The 21708-nt window shown below is 52.0% G+C and overlaps 1 protein-coding gene across 4 annotated transcripts in view; it reads right to left on the bottom strand.

Moving 5' to 3' along the window:
- The window catches only part of CXXC5 (CXXC finger protein 5), a 53485-nt gene extending 32670 nt beyond the window's left edge, over positions 1 to 20815 (bottom strand). For 2 of the 4 annotated variants that reach the window (XM_069104349.1, XM_069104352.1), the window contains exon 1: positions 20700 to 20815. The gene's annotated coding sequence lies outside the window, so the exon portion shown is untranslated. Of the gene's footprint in view, positions 1 to 9669; positions 9776 to 20699 lie in introns of those variants that run through there. The other 2 variants (XM_069104351.1, XM_069104350.1) reach the window with 2 other exon arrangements.
- Between the last annotated feature and the right edge of the window lie 893 nt (positions 20816 to 21708).

Below are 21708 nucleotides of genomic sequence, written 5' to 3'. Positions count from 1 at the left end.
GGTGGAATAATGCCAATTATGCACTTGAAAGAGCTTTAAAACTCATAAAGATGACTATGGACAAGCCATTTAACCTCTGAGGGTCCCAGACAACTCTAAAACTACAGATTGCTGAGCAGGTGACTAACTGTATTGCTAGAAGGTGCAGCTGCATTGGGAGCTCCTTATGACATTCAAAAGTCATTTTAAAAAGTATAAATAATTGATATATGAGATGGCAAATTCCCAAAGGGTAAAGATTAGCTTATCATCTATAATGTCCAGCACTAGGCTATGCAGATAGCAGATTTTCAATATTTCTAGGATGAATGAATAGCAACATCATTTACATATAGACACTATTCGATCAATAATAAAGCTGTATTTCCTGTGAGCTTCCATCCAGAATTCCCATCACTGCAACAGCTGAGGTATATAGAAAATACCAGGAGAATCAGATGCAGAACTTGTCATGACTACTCTGTGGCTAGGCTCTGAGGCCTAGAGGGCTTCTGAACACCTGCTGTGGCCCAGAACAGACCCCTACAATTCTGAAGCAGGAGGTAGTCAGATCTTGGCAAGAGCTCTATCACTGGCTCCCCCCACTCGGTGGGCTTCTAAGTGAACTGGATAGACACACAGGATGGAGGCAGACATACTATATGCACAAGGTGAAACTTCCTGCCTCCCTTCATAACTACCACTAGTCAAGGGATCCTTATAACACTTTCCTCATTTCCTGTGAACTCCCTGCTTCCCTCAATTTTGGTTGTGATCAGAGACCTTTCCAGCCCAACTCTTTCTGCATTTTTAATACTTCCAGGTGGAACAAAGAGGTTTGAGCCATCCTCTCCCCACCCCTCCACAATGGGACCCCCTTCCCAATCCAGACAAGTTTCCCCTTTCTCTTATCAGAGGTTTTTATAGTCCTAATCTCCCCCAGGTGCCAAATTCTTCCTTAGCTCTTACTTGCTTTGTCTGGTCTGCTGTCCATAGAACTGCCCCAAAGAAGAACTAAGTACTTCAAGAGGAAACAGGTTCTCTGACCACCAGAAGTCCGTGATTACCAGCGGTTTCATGTAGGACCTGGATGGCATTTGCTAGAAGATACTGTACCTTGCTTGCTGTTCAAGACAGAGTAAATGACCTCTGACATGCTAGGGTTCTGGGACATTAAGAATGACCAGGATTAACTCTAACCCTTTGGGTCAGATTTCCCTTTACCACACATCTGCAGCTCTACCTCTTCTCACAGAGAAATTTTTTCATTTTTCATCTTTATGTATCACCAGTGACTAACACAGTGCCTGCTACACCGTAGGCGCTTAATAAATGCTTACTGATTGACAGCATCGCCCCATGACATACAGGTCTATGCTACATATCATACATCTATAGCCTTGGGTTCATATGAGTGATTGCACTGGAGGGCCCTGGGTCTAAGGACTGGCTATTACCAGTTATCTTGCTAAGACCCACAGCTTTCCAGACCATAACTTTCATAATGATCGAAGATAGATAGACTATAAGGATCCTCTCATCAGCCTCCCAGAAGGAGGACAGAACATTAAGTCAGAGGAAATCTTACTGGGGCAAAGTATAGTCTTTTAACAGAAGCAACCTCTGGGCGAGGGGGGTCACACATTGAGCCAGGGAAGGGATTCTAAACTGCGCCATTACCTGGGCTTCCCTACCGCAGGCTACTTCAGATGACTTTTCTTGGGGCTCCTGCCTTCCCTATCTCATTGCCTTCCCTTCCCAGTGCTCTCCTCCAGATCCCTACTGCGCCCCCACCAAACTCCAGTCCTGACCTCCTTCCCTCCCAACACCATTCCTTCCCCATCCTCAATCCTCCTACTCATTCCTAAAGATTTTCCTCAGCTTCTCTCTCATCGTACAATGAGCCCTTGCTCATCTAGAAAAGCCACAGAGCCATTTGGCCTACTTAAGTCTCTGGCTGCAGCCCCAGGTCAAAGGGTGCCAGGTGTCAGAAGACAGGGGAGGAAGGGATCTCAGGAACTATAGGGTAGAAGATTTAGACCTAGGGACTCTGAGTAACAGCTTGGGCTCAGGAAGATAGGCCCAACTGTCCTGTAAGTAACGAATTTTAATAAATCATCTCGCGGGGCAGCTAGGTGGCGCAGTGAGTAGAGCACAGGCCCCGGAGTCAGGAGGACCAGAGTTTGGTTCCAGCCTCAGACACCTAACACCCACACAAAAAAACTAGTCGTGTAACCTTGGGCAAGTTACTTAACCCCAATTGCCCTCCAAAAGGCAAAAAAAAAAATCATCTTGGGGTGGCGGCACAATGAATAGAGCACTGGCCCTGGAGTCAGGAAGACCTGAGTTCAAATCCGGCCTCAGACACTTAACACTCAGACACACACAAAAACTAGCCATGTGACCTTGGGCAAGTCACTTAACCCCAATTACCCTCCAAAAAAAAAAAAAAAGAAATCATCTCATTACCTACCATCATTGTATAGATAAGATCTCTGAAATCCAAAGACACATGACTTTGTAGCAGCCAGAACCACAACTACAAGCCAGGTATCCTAGCTCGTCGTCTAGGGTTCTTTCCATTCTCTACACCGATTCCACCTGAGAATAAATATGGTCATGAACTATTCTGGAAAATAATGTGAATAACTAGAAAAGTCACTCAACCACACACACCAAAGAGGTCAAAGGCAGATGGGGAAAGTCCCATATGTACAAAAACATTCAGCAGCACTGTTAATAGTCGGAAAAAAACTGGAAAGCCAGTATCTATAAATCGGCACATGTCTAAACAAACTGTGGTATTATGAATGAAATAGAATCTACTAATGTACCAAAGAAAAGATGGCTAGTAGAAATTAAGAAAAACTTGGGCAGCCTTACATGAACTGATTCAGAGGGAAGCAAGCAGAGCCAGCAATGTCATTCATACAATGAGCACAGTAACCTAAAGGAAACAAGCCTAAAGGACTCCAGAACTCTGATCAATAAAGTGATCAACAGTGAACCCCCTACACCTTATCAGGGAAGGAAGGGGTGGTCTGCAGGAGCAGAATAAGGCATGCATTTCCAGACACAGCCAATGGGTTGTCTATTTTGCTGAACTGTATTTATTTGCTACAAGGGAACATTCTTGGGGGACTGAGGTAGAGGGATGGTCACAGGGGAGTCACTGAGAAGTAACACTGATATAAAAGCAAAGTATCTGGGGCAGCTAGGTAGCACAGTGAATAGAGCACGGCCCTGGAGTCAGGAGGACCTGAGTTCAAATCCAGCCTCAGACACTTAACACTTACTAGCCGTGTGACCTTGGGCAAGTCACCTAACCCCAATTGCCCTGCCTTCCCCCCTGCAAAAAAAAAAGTATCAATAAAAATGTTTAATATATATACTTATCTCTATCTCTATATATACAGAGACAGACAGACAGACATTGTCACGGATTCCCCCTCCCCACCCTCCAGAATCTTGTACTTAAGAAGGTCCATACACAAAAAGATAAAATCCACCAACTGTCAGAGCTAGGCAGGCCTTACAGACACAATGCCTTATAGTCCAACCTTAATTTTACAGATGAGAAAACTGAGCCCCAAAAATGGTGGCCCAGGGCTTTGGGAGGACAAATCTGGTGCTCCTCGCACTGTGGCAAATTACTTTCTTCATCATCATTCTCCACTTCACCCTCTTAAAGTTGCAATGTTAAGCAGGGAAGGAGCTCAGGTCCCTGCCCTCTACTCCCACATCCCCTGAGGTCTCAATGTTCCTGCTTCATCCCCCCAGTGTAATTCTCACAAGCCCCTGCAGACACACACATACACACACATACACATACACATACACACACACTCACACTCTCTGTCTCTCTATCTCTCTCATCTTCCCTGATTGAGAATCTCCTTAGTCACCAACCTATTTGCTCTTTCCCTGGCCCCCAAGCTTATAATTAGACTATCGACCTGGACACATCCATGCCGTTTAGCTGTGTGTCAGTCTGGCTCCCCCATTAGACTGTATGCTCCTGGGGGCAGGGAACACTGTGCACTCCATACTCAGTGGTCTTTCTGCTTATCCAGGGGACCCCAACTCATTAAATGTTCATTTATCAGCTGCCTGTAGAATGAACAATTGGTGGGCAGTGAAGTTAAAAACCTTGGCTGAGGGATTGTCCAGCACCACCTACCCCAACAGCAGTGGGGGGAAACAGGCACTCCAGGTTCCCATGGTAATGATGGCTCTCAAGCCTAGCACCCTTGTTCCCCATAACCACCACCCTTCCAGGAGACCCTCTACCCATTTTCTAAGCTAGAGACATAAACTGGCTTGCAGAGCTGGAGGTCAGATGAAGGCCCCAAAGTTGAGACACCCTGTTTCTGGGCCAAGTCATGTGCCTTCACTGTGCCAGTTTGCTGGAGGGGCAATGGAGAGAAAACAAGAAAGCCTCCCTCCCCCTCCCACCCTCCCTAGCTGAAGGAGCCAGTGAGAACCCAGAAATGTGAAAGCAGGAAGGGCTAGAAGCCAGGACTCCTGGGGCCCTATCCAATAGCAGGGCAGTGGCCTGGGAACCAGCCCAGCAGGCCTTTGAGTAGAGGGGGGTCTCAGTCACTCCACCCATACCTCATGTGGCTCCTAGAGCTCAGGCACCAGGACTTTGGGGGGGTAGGGAGTGGGGAAATCTGTTGTTCTCCCCCCTCCTCCAAAAAAAAGCAGCTCCCCAGCCTGCTGCCTGCTGGGGGAGGGGGAGGCGGGAGCCTCAGAGGAGAGCAGCCACTGTCCACACAAAGCCTGGCTGCTGGGGAAATCGATTTTCCGCTTCTCTTTCTCGATTCTTTCCTCTTCTCCACTCCCTCCCTTCCCAGCCAGCAGCTTGTCTCTCCCACTCTGTACCACCCCTCCAAGACCTGTCAACTGCTAGCAAGGGGCTGGATTTTCTCATTTTAATCTCCAAGGTGCATCAGCATGAAAACTTTGCTGTTTTGTCTTAATCTTTACCTGAGGTCATATGGTTTATCCTTTCCCTAATCCTCCTATGCCTCTGCCTCCTTCACAGTGGAAACTTCACCCTAGGGGAGGGATGGGGGGGAGAGGTGGTGGTAGAGAGTTCTATGGACTTGGCCCATATTTACTAGGGTTCACCCCAATTCTGCAACCCTCACCGTGGCTACTGCCTGCCCCCATAAAATCAAGGCAGCTCAACTCCCAGGGAACTTTGGGGATATTTTAAATAACCTGCCAGGTCTGGGGTATGTGTTCACGTGTGTGTATGCGTGTGGTGTGTGTATATGTGTGTGTGTGTGTGTGTGTAAAAAGAGAGGGAAAAAAAGAGTGTGAATGTGGGGGGGAAGAGAGGAAAGAGAGAGAGAGATTGTGTGTGTGTGTGTGTGTGTGTGTGTGTGTCCCCTGCTCAGCCGGAGGCGCTGACTGTGTGGGGCTGATGGGAGAGCCTGTGACTCACGTCTCCCCAAGCTAATCCTGCTGCTTCTCTTCAGCTCCGCGGCGTCCAATACTTTTTTTTTTTAACCAGAGACAGGGGAGGTGGAGGAGGACTGCTGGGCAGGGAGGAAGGCCAGATTGATAAATAATCTTTGCCTTCAGAGGCCTTGAGAAGGCCAGCACTATGGCTGGCATCTCCCTCCCCCTCAAGACAGACAGACACACACACACACACTCCTGGGTCTAGGCTCCCCACATCTCAGCTCCGGTCTCCTCCTGTGGGCCAGGCTCACTGCTGTCACTCTGGTTCCTATTTCATGGAAACCCGAGACAGGAAAAGCCTATCGGGTCATCTCGTCCATCCCCTGGCAGGGCTGTTCCCCTCCCTGATGAGCAAACAGCAAGGGGAGGGGAGGGAGGAGAAAGAGGGGAGAAAATATTTCTGTATAGATCAAATGCAAGCTGGGCTGGGAGGGGGGGGGGTGTAAGATGAAGAAGTTGTGGGAGGGCCAGGGGTGGGCAGCTGCTCCAGGGCCTCATAGATTCTGAGCTGTCCACTAAATATAGCCTTGCCACCCCTAAACATGCCCCATTCTGACTATTCCCCTACACCAGTCTTTGCCCACTAGAGGTGGCAAAGGGACCAAGGTAGCCAGCCCAGAGACCTATTCCAGGCATGGTACTTTAAAATAACCCTAGTAAAATACACAGGAAATGGACAACCTGAGCAGAAATCCATCCCACCCTCAAACCCCTCCCCCCAGTACAGGACAATGACTATAGGAATCCGAGCCCAAAGTCCACACTCCCAAGTCTCAGATAAGTGGCAGTCACCCAGGTTAAGGGTCAGACTTGAGATTCAAACCCAGGCCCTCAGACCCCTCCATCAACTTCACCAGGTGGCCTCATCCCCAAAGCTAGGAATACCAGTTCCCCTTGTTCTGTGGCTCACAAGGAAACAAACCTCGGCAGGCAGCAGGGGTCAACCTTCTTAGAAAGGGTGTCTAAGGACGCCAATTGAAACTGAAGCCCAATTCAGAGTCTCCCCTTCCCTAGCCAATGGTGGCAACTGCCACCTATATTCTCTGAGCACTCCAGACCCCTCCCTCCCCAAAAGGTCCCCATACAAGATCACTATCCTGAAATAACCAAGGTCCTTGCTGTGATCATCCCTCATATCTTCAGGTCCTTCACAGGGTCTCTAGACCCTTGGAAGAAGGGAAAATGGATAATGTAGGGAGTGGTTCTGGCAGATTATAGCATCCCTCCCCCCCCCCAGTCCCTAATTTTAGCACCTGAACAGCTTTCCCTGGGGAGGCCTGTGACCATCTGACACCAGTCCCTGGTCCCTGGAGCCAGGAGCTCTGCCCTGACAAACCAGAAGCCTAGTGTGCTGACCTAGTAGCCCCAGACGGAGCACCCCTGATTTTAATCCCCACCCAATTTTGCTCACAGCAAATAATGCTACTGGCCACCCTTAGCTACTCAGCCTATGAACTCTACCTTCTCCTGTTCCCAACCAGCACCCCCACCCACAGACAGAGATTGAAATGGGAGGCTGGCCTTCTTAAGAAGGTCCCAAAGGGCCTGGAGGCGGGGGGGGGGGCAGGAATGAGGGGAAGGAGAAAGGGGCAGTTTCTGCTTTGCTAAAACCTCTAAGGCCCTGCAGGGAGGTGGGTGGACAGTCCCCTCCCTGCCCGGCTGATCTCTAGCCCAAGAACAGAATTCCCCACATGCCTGTCTGTCTTTGACAGCTAGCTGGAATACTTGGCTGCTCTCACACCCGCTGTTCCTGAGCTCTGCTCTCCACCCGCTGCCACCATAGCCTTTTTCCCTCCTCTCCTGCTCCCTCCCTCCCCTTCCCTAGAGGTCTCTGTAGATGCCCTGGGGCAGAGCAGTGGGGGATGGAGAGGGGCTATTGGCTCTTTCTCCCTCAGAAGCCTAGGCCTAGGACAGGAGTTCCATGCTATATAGGGCTAACCCATATGGTCACTGTAACCCCCACATCACTAAGGACCCCAGTAGTGGCCAGTTCTGACAAGGCCCAACCGGATAGATTCAGCCACCCAGTCCTAATCTCCTGGACATTGACTTTCAGTGAATGAAATGACTGGGTAGAGGAGACAGCTGGAGCACTTGACTCCAGCCAAGCCACCCCCAGTCACCCCACCACCTGTGAACCAGACCCTTGAATTCAGCTCCCTTCAGATACCAGGCACATCCCACCCCTTATACACACCCCCCAGGAGGCCAAACCCAGAAACAGCTGGAACAACTACAAAATGCCTCTCCCTAGAAACATCCCAGGGGAAGGCTCAGAGGCATTCCCCCCACCCAAATTATGCACATACCTCCTCCACCTCCCAAAACTGATTCAATAGTAATTCACTATCCCCACAGCTCCCAACTCTGGGGCTGAGAGCACTACAGTAAAGCAGGGAGGCTCGTTGAAAATGAGAGCTCCACAGGGGGTCCCCTCCCTCATCCCAGGATGGCACCAGGACTGGGTTATACTTGAGCTGGCTACCTGAAAGGAAACCTAGGGCAGAATTGGGGTTTATGGGAAGGAAGGGGGGAGTTTTGGAGGCTTTCCTCTACTTTCCACCCTAGCTCTGGACCAGCTTCCCTTGGGAAAGTAGAGACCTACAGATGTCAGAGAGGAAACACTTCCTGATACCCAGCTGGGATTTTCCGATGCTCTCATCCAATGGGACCCGCCCCCAACCAACTCGAACAGTCTCTCAGAGAACCACCCAGACAGTCCTTTGTCTACCCACAAACCCACTGCCATTCCCTGGCCCATGGAGCCCCCCTCTCTCTCTCTCCCTCTCCCTCTCCCTCCCCCCTTCCCCTTTCCCTCCTGGGTCTTTGCAGGTCATTGTAAAGCAGACTGGTCTTCCAGTCCAACAGGAAGGATACAAATCAGACCCAAGGAAAGACTTCCCTGAGCATGCTGGGCTGTACAGAGTTTGCTCCTCAAGGGAGCCTAAAGCTGGGGCTTAGAGGCCACCTGGGTTGGTTTAGGAGGCGGCACTTCCTGGAGGCAAGAAAAAGGAGAGAGGATAACCCTTGGAGGTCTTTGCATCCATCTGCCTCAGCTTTACCCAGCCTCCAATGGTTCCCCAAATTCCCACAGGGAGGAAGAGAATCAGATTCCCAGCTTAGCATTCGGACTGGCCAGCAGGGGGGTGGGAGCAGTAGGTCTCTTCTCCCCATTGCACAGATGGGGGATGCTGAGGCCCCCGCGGGGAGGGAGGGGGAGTCGCCGACAGGGAGTGAGTCACAAGGGGAGCTGGGAAGCGGTCCCGGCTTGCCCTGCTGTTGCTGGAAGCAGCAACCCATGTTTCTTCCTCATGATGGTTACTCGGGAGCGTGGGCGGGCACTGAGGGGCAGCAGGCATGGCAGGCCTCCGCTCAGCCCCTCCCAGCCACCAGATCCTGCTCACCCCACTGCCAGATGGGGGGGACGCAAGGGGGCAATTGTGGTGAGCACAGACTGGTGGTTTCTCTTTCTCCTTGTGTTTAAAAGAAAGCCTCTATCAGAACTCCAAATCACCCCAGCCCTCATCTCTCCCTTCCTACCCCAGGGTCCTAGGCCTAACTGGTAACTCATCCTAAGTAATCGGGGGGGCAATTCACAGTCTTTCTCTAAGACTCCTTTTGCCTCTCCATAACATGACAATGGGTTGATCCCTAAGATTCCTTCTAGCTTTAATATTCCTGGAGCTGTTAACTCTTGGATAGATTGTCCTGAGGGGAGGTGCCACCAGGACTGCTTTTCCTAGCCTCAGCCAGAAGTTTCTGAGCCCTCTCCACTAGATGATTCACCCATCATTAGCCCAATTAAGCAATTTCCTACACAACTTGGAGGAGGCAAGGTGAGCAAAGTGGGTCTCTTCTCCCCTTCAGCCCTGGTTAGACCATTCCTGAGCCCTGCCCCTTACACACCAATCCACCACATACCATCAGCATCAGCGTCCTATATACCTCCCAGGGTACTGGCTCGATGAAACTCAGCTACACACACACACACACACACACACACACACACACACACAGAAGCTCAGACAAGTTCAGGCCTCTCTGCCTGGCTATTGGAAAACAACACTGGAGATTAAACAGAGGGAGAGTAGGGAGGAAGCTGGGAGGGGTCCCAACTCTTATCCCAGTGACTGTCCCCTACCCTGTCTGGTCTTCTCCACAGATTTCAAAAAGGCAAATACAGTGAGCGATGGGGAGACAGGGACAGAAACAGCCTACCCCCCACTCCACTGATCCAGAGCTGTCTTCCTCTCCTTGCCAACACAGGATCCCAAAGTACTTTCCCATTCCAGGGCCACCGGACTGTTCCCCACACCTGTGGTTCATTAGAGAGGAAAGAGGGGGAAATGCCCAAGGCCCTCCCACACACAGGCATCCATATCCACTGGGGTTCCCATCCCCTTGGGCTGGGAGCCAGCTCCATGCCCCACCTCCCACCAGCTTCTCATATGCCAAGCCAAGCTTTTCAGGAGTCCCTCCTCATCACCACTTCTTCCTCCAAGCCTTCTACAATGAATTCCCATCAGTCCCTGCCCCAGCTCAGCCATTTGGTCGTGTTCTGGATAGAGAAGGGGAGCATGAGAGAATAATGAGGGCTCCTAGTCCCCCCCACCCACTCTGCCCCACCCCACCCCCAGCCTGGAGGCTAACAGCCAAAAAGAAAGTAGGAAAGCCAGGAGGAAAAAAAAAGCTACCCCAGGTTTATCCTCAGACCTGCTGCCTCTGCTTGTACTTTTACAGCTTATAGGGTGATTTCACACCCATGATCTCATCTGAACCTCACTAGAGGGCAGAGAATTGGCAAGCCCATTTTATAGATGAGAAAACTGACACCCAGGGAGCATGCCCCAGGATTTTCCCATTACATTTTCTTCCAAGTGATTTCTCTGAACTTTCTGCCTATCCCTGAAAAATAGCCGACTATGTCCCTTTCCCCCAGCTCGTTACCCCTTCAAAAGAAAAGCAAACCCTCCTTCCTTACTACTGCCTCTCTTTCCCTCTCTTCCCAAGGAACCCTAACAGGGATCATCAAGCCTTAATGCTCCCACCCCTCTACGACTAACGCTAAATGGGAGACACACATTATATTTGTATAACACTCTGAGCACTACAAAGCAACATTTTTCATATCAATTGTGAGTTAAGCTTTATCATCCCCATTTTGCAGTCCCAGAAACTGAGCCTCTAGTACACCAACATAAACACATGTGAATAAATTGCATATGTGCTACCATTCTCCCCACTTGTCCCATCTCCACTGGTTAAATCCTAGGTATCTGTCAAGTCTCAGCTCAAATGTCACTTCCTCTGTGACGCCAGAAGTGATTCATCCTCCTTTAGGGCTCTCCCCTCCATGGCTAGTCCCTCTCTGGTGGATTTAGCACACACAGCCTTGTTTTGTGGTTGCTGATGTCTATGTTTTATCCTTATTACTAGATGATTCTTATTCATCTCCACCCCCCCACACACACACATACAGTTGATGTTCAATGGACTATGCTTGACAAATAAATTAGTAACCACATGTATGTGTACCATATATGTATATCTATGTATATGTACATACACATACATATACACTCTGTACTATTGTGTTTCTCATGGAGCAGTGTACTAAATTTGCTTTGATTTAGAAACTAGAAACAATCCTTTTTTTTTTTTTGGAAGGGGGAAGGCAAGGTAATTGGAGTTAAGTAACTTGCCCAAGGTCACGTCACACAATTAGTAAGTGTCAAGATGCTGAAGCCACATTTGAATTCAGGCCCTCCTGACTCCAGGGCCAGTCCTCTATTCACTGAGCCATCTAGCTGCCCCCAACCAAAGACAATTCTGAACCCAGGGGTCCACTTTGCTACCGATAGACCCTAATTAGATTGGAGGCACCCAGGAATTCAGTCAAGAGGAAATTTTCCAAGGTTTTTCCTCATCTACCACAGGACCTGTGTTCAAATCCCCACACTGTTACTTACTACTTAATCTTGGGTAAGTAACCTAACTGCTCTGGGTCTTAACTATAAGAAGATTGGATTCGATGACCTCTAAGGCCTCTTCTATTTCTCAATCCATAACTCTAATGTCCTCTGACTTTATCTTGGGCTGTAGGCCCAGACAAGAATCAGAGAAGCATGACCAGTTAGACCCTCAAACTCCACAGGGTCCTTGAGACACTTTTCCCCAATAGGACCTTTCAGGTCTTTCTCTAGCTTTTAACTAGCAGGGCCTGTCATGTCCTGTCCTAAGTCGGCCTCCCTCCAATGTGAGATAGCTAAGGAGTAACTTCAGACACCTAGAAAGGGCTGCTCACTCCCCTAAAGGCAGGCCAGAGCAGAGCTCCTTAAGGGCAGAGCTGGAAGGGAGGGAGGCAGAAATCTGGGGGGATACCTGGAAAAAGGATGGGGGCTAAGTGATCCCAGTAGAACTGGTTCTTACAAACCAGCTATACAAAGCCCTAAGCCTCAAAAGTTGCTGGTTCCATGAAGACCCCAAATCCCATCACTGACCCCCAGGGAAGTGGCTGACAGCATAAGGAGTGAGAATTTGTGTTTTTCATGTATGCAAATACATCAGCCTGCAAAACATGTGTTTGCATGTGTGAATGTTCACATGTGACTGTGTCCAGGGTACCAGACTCACTGGGGCCCTATGGGAGAAGGGGGTTGGGCAGGGCAGGGAAAGGCAGTTCTAAAATACTTTGCATAGTTCTGGTCACCAGATTTCAAGCCTAGGGCAGAGCCCTGGGAAGGGGCAGAGGCAGGGGGCTGGGAGATGTTAAGCTCTGGATCCCTCCCCAAATAAGGGAACTTAGGAGAACTGGGGGGGAGGGGGGAGAACCAACTATCCCCCATCTGCCCAACTAGGCCAGGTGGCTAACAGTTCCCAAAAGTAAAGATCCTTGGGAGGCCAAGGGAGGGTTGGGAAGGTTTCCCAGTGACCGACAAAACCCCCCTGCACACACCCACCCAACATATGCGTGTTCACATCCACACAAGACTTTCAAGAAAGCTGCCCAAGGGAGGGGAAAGGGGCAGGACAGTGGTTCCTGAGGCCACCCACTAGGGGAGAAGTGTCCTGAAGTGGCCCCCAGCTCAGTCCACCAATTGTCCCACCAACTTCAACCCCCACCCCCTAAACACATGCATGCATACACATACAGGAAACAAGGCCCACCCACAGCCTCATGCCTCAGAATCTAAATGTGCTGATATAATTCTGGGCCTATGATTCCCTCTCCTACTAGAAGGACAGATTCCAAACTCCATGAAACAGAGGCTATTCCCTGCCTAGGAGGAGAAAAGAAAGGCAGAAGGCATTGGTTAGACTGGGGGCCTGTGTAAGGGGACTGTTGGAGCCCAGCTTCCTTGACAGGTCCCCAGAAAAACTGGTACAGGGAGACAGAACTGGCTATTTCCTACTGACTAAGGTTCTCTTGCTGGCCTGACCTCCCTTCCTTTCCCCTCCCCTCCTTTTGGGTTGCTGGGCAGGCCTGGCCCTGCCTAGCTCAAGGCCAGTGTTGGCGAAGGGGGGATAAATATAGAGCCATCAGCCATCCGGGCAAATTCCTGTGAGGGCTGGAGCCAAGCAGGAGTACCCACTGCTCTCAGCTCTAGGGCTCTCAGAGCCTCAGTGGCCAGGGCCACCACTGCCCTCTTCCCAAACAAACAGAAAAATAAATAAAAACCAGCTCTCTCATGGACAGCACAGCTGGGGGGGGGGGGGAGGAGACAGGAAGAGGTGGACTCTGGGGAGGAGAAGCAGCTTGGACCAGTTGCCGAGGTTTCTGTTCCGGCAGGAGAAGGAGATGGCAACCAAAAGAGGGGGAAAAAGACAAACAGAGAGAAAAAGCACAGAGATACAGACAAAGACATAGGGAAAGATATGCAGGGGCATGTAGGTAACAGAAAGAGTAAAAGGGATGGAGATAGAGACAGGGTGGAAAAGAGACAGACACAGCATGATGGAGACAGAGTATGAGGCCAAGAGACAGGATTGGAACAGTGGCCAAGAAATAAGGCCAGAGGACACAGAAAGCCTGGAGGGCCTCCTGGAAGAAGCCACCCCCTTTGCCCTCTTTTTGCTCAGGCCTTTCCCCAACAACTTTGCCTGGGGTAGTTGAGTATATATCCTGTCTGCCTGGAAGAACCAGCATGGTTCCTGGGATTAACAGGAGGTGGTCTCAAGGTCAGGGAGGAACTGAGACCCATCCATCCATGGTAGGGTGGCAGCTGAAATGCAAGTGGAAGGGGGGTGAGCAGGTTGGAAGAAAATTGGTCACCCCCCCCCCAAAAATAGAGATAAGACAAAGTCTTCTGGGCAAAAGCCTAAGACCTTGACCCCTCACTGCAAAGTGGTTTGACTAAGTTAAGATTTTGGCCACTTGCTCAGTTAAGGGTCAAGGCAGGTGACTTACACATGCATGCATGCACTTCAGTATGGATGATGGCCTGTATATCCTTAAACCCAGGCCAGGAATTCTGTATCCAAGTCTACCCCAGGAGATCATTGCACAACACAGGCCAAAGGAGTAGAAAAGGACAGAGGAGAGGAACTGATAGCCAGAGGGTTTCTCCAGAAGGGCTGAGAGTTGTGGGCATGCTCTCTGGCTTTAATATTATTTCTTTTTTCCCTTTTCCTGCAAAGGACAGGGACGAGGTGGTTACAGGAGTTGGGGGGGGGGAGCTCTGGGGGATTAGTAATGGGATGGAGAGACCTTTACAGTTCCTTGAGCTGATCTGTAAGCAGCCCTGCATTTTCAAGCTGTCTCCAAAGCTGCCAGCAAACCTCAGGGAGGCCAGGCCGCCTGTCAGCCCAGCCACCGAGGAGCCTCTTGGGGAGGAGGAGGTGACCTCCAGCCCTTGCCTCCCCAAATCTCCTTACAGGCTCCCTGCCTGTCTCAGGGAATGGATTGAGGCAGCTGACCTCCTGGCTCAGTCTGGAGCCTGGGGAGGAGGGGGAGACTCTCCAAGGAATTGTGAGTTGGGGAAGAACTGGGCTCTTGGACCTTCACATGCACATTGCCCCCACTACCTCATTACCACCATCCACAAACAGTTATTGAGAAGTTCCTGAGTGCACAGCATGTGATACTCCCTACCCTCCAAGAGCTTACTGTTTAGTGGGAGAGACAGTACTTACCCAGGAAGTATTAGCAACTGGAGAGCTGTCTCAAGGCCAGAGAAATGCTAAAAAGTCTAATGAGTAGTACAGACAGTGAGGGCTGAAAAGGAGCTCAGGAGTGGGCATGAGACTCCAGTGAGTACCAGGCACACCACAGAATCTAACCAACCAAGGCCATGAGCGGCAGAGACAAACCCTCAAGAGCTTCCCATTCCAAATTTCCAGGGTCAATACCAGCACACCCATTTCCAAGATGGAGAGACTGAGGAACGGTGAGGCAGCATGGTATATACATAATCAAAAATCACACTGTTTGGACTTAAGATTATGTAAAAAATAGTAACTGGTTCCATCCCAGTGGAAATAAACAGCTAGAATTCAAATAATGTGACCATTTCAGGGCATTCATTTTTCCTATTAATCAGGACCCAGATGTAGTAAATGATCACTGGACTTAGTATTAGGGAGATTTGGATTAGAATAGTGGCTGACATAGAGGATGGCATTTCAACTGTCTGGGCCTCAGTTTCTTCATCTGGAAAAGGAGAGGTATTGTAAGGCTTTTGTGAGGGGGGGGGGGAAGCAAACTATTATCATCGCTAATGGGCTAGGACCCAACCATAAAGGCTTCCTCAGTCAGGGCTCTTTCTCCCTGGTCACCCAGTCACTTAAGTATGAGCAACTTGGGACCAAGGTCTTAAGGGTTAATCCTCCCCAGAGATCTCTAAGCACTAACAGGATCAGTTTGACTGGGGAGGGCCTTGGTTCCAGAATGGAGGCCAGCATGGGAGGCAGGAAATGAAGAAGAATTTGAGATCTAATTGAGCTGGCTGGGGGATTAGGCAGCAGAATGCAATTATAGGTACTGGAGTTGAGCCAGAGGGGCAGGGTTAACACCCTGAGTCCACCACAGCCAGGAGGGACCAGGTGACCAGGGCAGTGGGGGGCCCTGATCAATGACCTCCACTCCCTGGGGAGAACCTGGGTCTGAGGTCACTTCCCCCTCCTCCCCATTCCAAAAAATAAGCTGGAGCTAAAGGGAGACAAGGGAGATGGGATGCCTAGGCTTAAGCTGTCTTTGGGGAGGATGGGGAACCCAAAGAACCATTACAGACATTTATTTTAAAATTCCTGCCCCCTTTTAATAAGGGAAATTATAGACAATCAATGTCTCTCTCTTTCTCTCTCTCACACACACACACCTGGGAAGCTACACAAAGACAGGAGAGGCCCTCCTAGGGTAGGGTCAGGTATATCTTTACATATTTAACACTATGCTCATCTCATACATATGCACACGTGCGTAATCACAGGTATACACACTAGCTGACAGGTGCATCCATGAGCACACACATGAATATCTATGATCACACAGAGATTCTTCTTAACCTGCAGACACACACAATCATGGCCTTATGCTATTGCATAGCTTCTGGGGAGAAAGAAAACCAAACCTATGACCTTAAAATCCTTTTATTGCTGTAATCACAGGCTGCCATCTCAATGGATGAGTGCTGTCTCCCAGGGCCCCAGTCTGTCTTCCTCCAGTTTTCCAAATTCTGGGTGCAGGAAAAGGTGTCAGCAACCAGTCCCATGAAGTGGGAGTGAAGAATGGTTAACAGGGGAAGGGAACAAACAGGGACTGTGAATGCCTGGGAGGGCCAAAGTCTAAGCCTGAGGGGTCTGCACCAGGATCTCAGAGAGGGCTGGGGAGGAAGGGGGTTCCCTTGTGAAGAGACATAGGGATTCCCACAAATTTGCAATCGCACAAAGACATGTTTATGTGCACATATACCAGAAAAGGAGTCTGTACAGATATATATACACTTATGGATTAGCCCAGATCCTACCTTGACACAGCTTGGTGAATAGAAAGAAAGGCATTTATTAGGCGCTTACTGTATACAAAGCACATTAATACAGTATACATTTGGAGACAATCCAGGCTCAGATCTCGTATTACCCCCCACACGAACAGTCTCACACTCACACCCTTCATCACAGCCACCTCTGTCAGCTGACGATGGATCTGAGTTTAGGCAGGTGGAGATACCGAGAAGGGAGAGGGAGTCCTGGTTTTTCTCCAGGGAACCAGGCTAGGGCCCTTTCCCAGTTACATACTGAGGTGGGACTGAGTGGACCTGGTTGGGGGGGGGGGGGCCCCAAAAAAAAAAGAGAAAGCAGGGGGAAAAAAATTTGAGCGGGATATTCTTGCTGAGCAACAGAGCGTGAGTAACTGGCGGAGGCTTTTCGTGGTCTGGTGAGTCTAAGCTATGAGCTGAGTTTAACTATTAATACACTTAATCAAGGATGTCCCAGTTCGTTCTTCATACACCCCTCCCATACTGGGGGTAGGGTAAAGAGAGGTGTATGGAGAACGAACTGGGACATCTCCATATACTGATCTAGTGTGTGAAAGTGGAGGGGAACACCTGAAATAGGAAGGCCTCATGTTCTGCCCCCACCCTCCAGGAAATTGGGATATGTCTATAAATACAGAGACCTATGTATGGGGAGGACCCACACATAGGGGAGGCACTATCTCGATTAGCTTATACCTCCAAACTGGGAAAGCAGCCTTGGGAACCCACCCCTTCCAAAAAAAGAGACACCCTTAAAGGCAAAACTTCAACTTTCCTAGAGTCTAATCCCAATCTAATTACCCTCCATTAGTCTTTCCATCTGTCGAATGGGTAGAAGGAGACTATCATTCAAAATATGAAAAACTCAAAGGAAAATGGGGAGGGGGTCCCAGTGTGTCCATGACACAAAGAACTGTGGGGGAGAAGAAAGATGGACCCCCAATCCCTTCTTCCCACTGGGGCAGGACATCTCTGGCTTCACATGATAAAGACATAAGCCCATAAATCAACAAGCTTTGCCCACAGACTGTTAGGACCTCAACCCAATCACCTGCTGAGCTAAAGAAAAACAACCCTAACCAAAATAAATAAATGGGGTGCTGTGGTGAAACTTCTCTAGCACCAACCAGAGGAGGATGAAGGAGGGGATACGTTAGGGCCCCACCATATGGGAAAAGCTCTGCTCATCAGCCATCTAACTGAGAGGGGTCAGGTTTCAGAAAGGCACAAGAAGACCCTCAATTAACCAATGCTCCCCGTCCTACTCTGCACAGGTGGAGTGCATCCAGCCCTCTCAAGATTTCTGGAGGAAAGATTTCTAGAGCACTCTCCAAACCCCCCAAGGGGATGGGGAGCGGGGAGGGGACTAAAGACTATATTTCAGCGCCTAGAAAGGGAATAATTCCCTCCCCCCACCATCAATATTAACTTTATTCTGCAGCACAGCTCTCTAAGCCCCCAACCCTCCCAGGAACCTTCCTGCTTCTCTTCCAGGAAAATCCAGGAGGCAGAGAATCTGTTATATCAATACTGCTGCCCCCCCACCCTCCCCACTTCATTCGAGAGCTGGGTCAGTCTCCTTTGCTTTCCACAATTGCTATATAACTGAAGCTCCCTATTCCCACAACACAAGTTTAGGGTATGGGTATTCCTCTCCCCAAACTCTGGACAAGCTTTTGGGTGCTGCTACACCCCCCACCCCATAGGTCACACCCAATAACCTGGGGTGATGTCTACAGAACCTGTCTTCCTGGAATGTCACCTCCACCAGGCTAGGCAGTGGGGGAGGAAACACTGAAGACAGCCCCCCACCCCCCGCCCGCCCCGCCCCCTCCTCCCAGCCTGTCCGCTCCAGCGCCGGGCTTGGCAGCTGTGCGAAAATGCCTCAGTGTTCAAATGGCCCTCCCCAACCAAGCCGGCACCCGAGCGACTCCAGCGTGGCGCTCTCACATCCCCCGCCAGGCGGCCTCAGCGGAAAAGTTGAAAGAGATTCAGTGTTTTGTAGGCAAACCCCAGCGGGAGTTGGGGGAAAGAGGGGAAGGCACCCCAGTGGGTCCACCCCCATTCCCAGGCACACTTCCTGGACAAACTTCTTGGGGAGGAGGTCAGTAGGGACCTGAGGAAGGAGCCCCTTCTCCCCATTCCGGAGTAACCTCGGCAAAGGGCAGGAAGACAGAGGTCAAATCCCCGCTTCTCTCAGACGACGACCCCATAGTCCTACCAAGCACCCTTACACTTGGCTCGAAGACCCCTCACTGTTCCGCAGGTGCGGGAGGCTCAGCCTAAGGGCTACTCAGGGTCCAGGGACAAAAGAGGGTGGGGTTATCACTGGACTTTCAACCCATCTGGCCCAAAGTCTCACTCTCCCTAGGGGCCTAGGTCATTAATTTTTACTCTGGTTGCAATAGTCACTAAAACGCACCACCCCCACTCTTTCCTCTCTTTTCCCCAAAATCTGCGTGTTTCCCCCTTCCAGTTCTTTTACTTCCTGGGAAACGAAAACCAAAATTATTTCCCACTTCCCTATGGGGACCTCAGTGGTTCTGACAGTTCCTAGGATTTCAGCCTCTTCCCACAGCTCCCCAATGCCCCCTAAAAAGACAGCATTTGCCATGGTTCCACGAAGCTAAGTCCAGACCATACAGATACAGTGTTCGCTGCGCCCCTACTCAACAGAAAACCAGGGTGGGGTGTGAATCTGTGTGTGTTTTTAGGAGGAGGGGGGCTGCGCTAAAGAACGACTTTCCGAGAAAAAAAACTAAATTCCTTCTGGGGCGGGGAAATTTGTACATAGACAATCCAGTCTGAAGGGGTTAAAGGGGGGGAGGCCTTTCAGATGACTAAGGTGGAGAGGGGGTGCGAGAGAGCTAAGGGGAGCATAGTTGGAGCTTAATAAATGCTTGTTGACTTGACTCGCCTTCGAGTCTGGTGAAGCAGACAGCTACCAGGAAGGTGGGAATGGTGGCGGACAGTACCACCGCCTCTGCCCCTTCACAATAAGTCCAGAACATACGCTACTGAGGGGTCCCAGATCACCCGATAAGGCACCCCCTTTCCTCTTCCTCCCGCCGGGTGAGTCTCCTCTCATCCCCTCTCCTACCCTCCCCGTCCCTGCTAGTCTCAGCACAGCAGAGCACGGCACGGCCCGGCACGCCGCACAGCACAGCACAGCCCACGCTGGTCGCTAGAGACAGCCCTTTACACTGGAGAATCCCAAATACTGGGATAGACGAAGGGAAGAAGAAGGGGCGGCGGGGGGGGAGGAAGACGAGCGGGGGAAGGAGGGGGAGAGACGGGCAAATACTTTGAAGGGGGAAAAATGCCAAACTTGATCAGCCTGCCCAGCACCCCGTATCCCGGCGGGGGCGAGGACGCGGAATGAATAGATCTAAAAGTATTCAGGACCCCGATTCCGGCCAAACACCGCCCCCCCCCAGCTCCGGGGGTTGGGGGGGGGGGTAGGGCGGGAAGAGGGGCAGCCACGCGTGGCCAAGGGCGCCGGTCTCAGAGTTAGCACCCACACACACACCCCAACCTGGAGCCAAGAGTGGTTGGGAGGCTGGGGGTAGAGGGGAAAGAAGAGGAGAGGACAAAACTAGGGAACGTGAAAGGCCAAGCCTTCTTCATCCCCATGGCCACCAAGGCCCCAACCCTCCCTCCACGCAGGGCATGGGCACAGGGCACCGGCACTGGCGCCAGCCCCGGTCTGAGAGAAAGGTCAGCAGCGACCAGCAAGCTTGAGAAGGAGGACAGACTCCCTTCTTTTCGAGACTCAAAGATCCCGACCTGCCTGAGGTCAGGGACACCCTCCAGGCTAAGGGCTCCCCCCCCCCCCCCCCCCCTGGCACCTGCGCCCCCTCCCCCCCCCCCCCCCCCCCCCCCCCGTCTCTCCCGGGAAACACCGCCTCCCACCCACCCCGCCCCCCGCCAGGGGAACCCCTTTCCCAACTCCTCGGAGCGCAAGGCTGACCCCAACTGGGAGAGGGGGGCAAAGCTGTACCCAGCCCCCACCCCAGTTCCGCGCCGCAGAGTGGTCACGCCCCCCCACCCCCGACCCTAAAACCCCGCTTTTTGTCTGGACTCAATGATCTGCGACCGAACAGGCAGCAGCCCCGGGATCGCAGCATAGTCCTAGCCGCGAAGATGGTCTCGGAGGCGGGGGACTTGGGCCCAGACCTCTCCCGCCCCCCACGACCTCCTGGGTCCATGCTCCCCACACCCCAGAGGGTGGTGGCCCCCAGACCCCAGACCCCAGCCCGCTGCTCTCCGCACCTGAACTTCGGGGAAGCGAGAGACTGCAAACTTTCCGCCGACTTCCACCCAACTCCGGCCCCCCCCTCACCCCAGTCCGCTTAGCCTGCCCCAGGGGAGACGGGGGAGGGGCAGGGGGAGCCCAGCCCCGGGAGGGAGGGGAGGTTGAAGGGGCGGGGAGCCGGAGGGGGGGGGAGGGACAACAACCCCGCAGCCTCCCCGAGCCCCCCGGGGCCGCCGCGCCCCCCCCCACCCGAGGGAGGGGGGGGAGGTGGGGGGAGGGGAGGAGGACGAGGAGGTGGGGGGGCGATGGGAAAAGCAGGGGGGAGCTGCAGCCGATCAGCCGCCGCCGCTCCGGGCAGCAGTAGCAGTAGCAGCAACAGCAGCAGCAGCAGCCACCTCCTCCGTGCGCACTGTCGCCGCCCGGCTTAGCCCAGGGAATCCAGAGCGGCAACAAGAAAGGCGGGGGGGAAAAAAAAGCACCTGCCCCCCTGCCCACTTCCTCCCAGCCTTCTCTCTCCAAAAATTAAAAACAACAACAACAAAAAAATCCCAACTAATACTCAAATACTGCGAAAAGAGATGAGGGGTGCGCGCGGCGCCCGCCGCCGGGTGGGGGTTTAGGAAGCAGGGCGCATGGCCCCGGAGGGGGCGATGTAGACTATGTGCTGGTCCCGGGGCTCCGCCGGGGTGCTGAGGATGCAGTGGGGCTCGATTGCCCCAGCTCTCTCCCAGTGCCGCTGCTGCTGCCGCCGCCGCCGCCGCCGCCGCCTCCGCCTCTACATCCCAGCTCCGCCGCCGCGCGCTCGCTAGCTTGCTCGCCCGGGCTGGAGCTCCGAGCACTGAACGCTGCCCGGGGGCTGCAGGCAAAACCCGGACCGGACTCTTCCCACTCCCTTCCTCCCCCTCCCTCCTCTCTTCCCTTCCCTTCCCCTCCCCTTTCCTCCCCTCCCCTCCAACACTCTGGCCACTTTGACGCCGGGCCCCCTCCCCCCCCCCCCCCCCGCCGCCCCCGCCGCCCCGGCCGCCC

This window comes from Petaurus breviceps, unplaced genomic scaffold (assembly GCF_028583685.1).
Source record: "Petaurus breviceps papuanus isolate PSGF00001 unplaced genomic scaffold, PetGlider_PUasm1.0 685, whole genome shotgun sequence".
Classification (NCBI taxonomy): Eukaryota; Metazoa; Chordata; class Mammalia; order Diprotodontia; family Petauridae; genus Petaurus; species Petaurus breviceps.
Note: the sequence above shows the minus strand (reverse complement) of the source record. Positions and strands in the feature narration are given on the sequence as shown.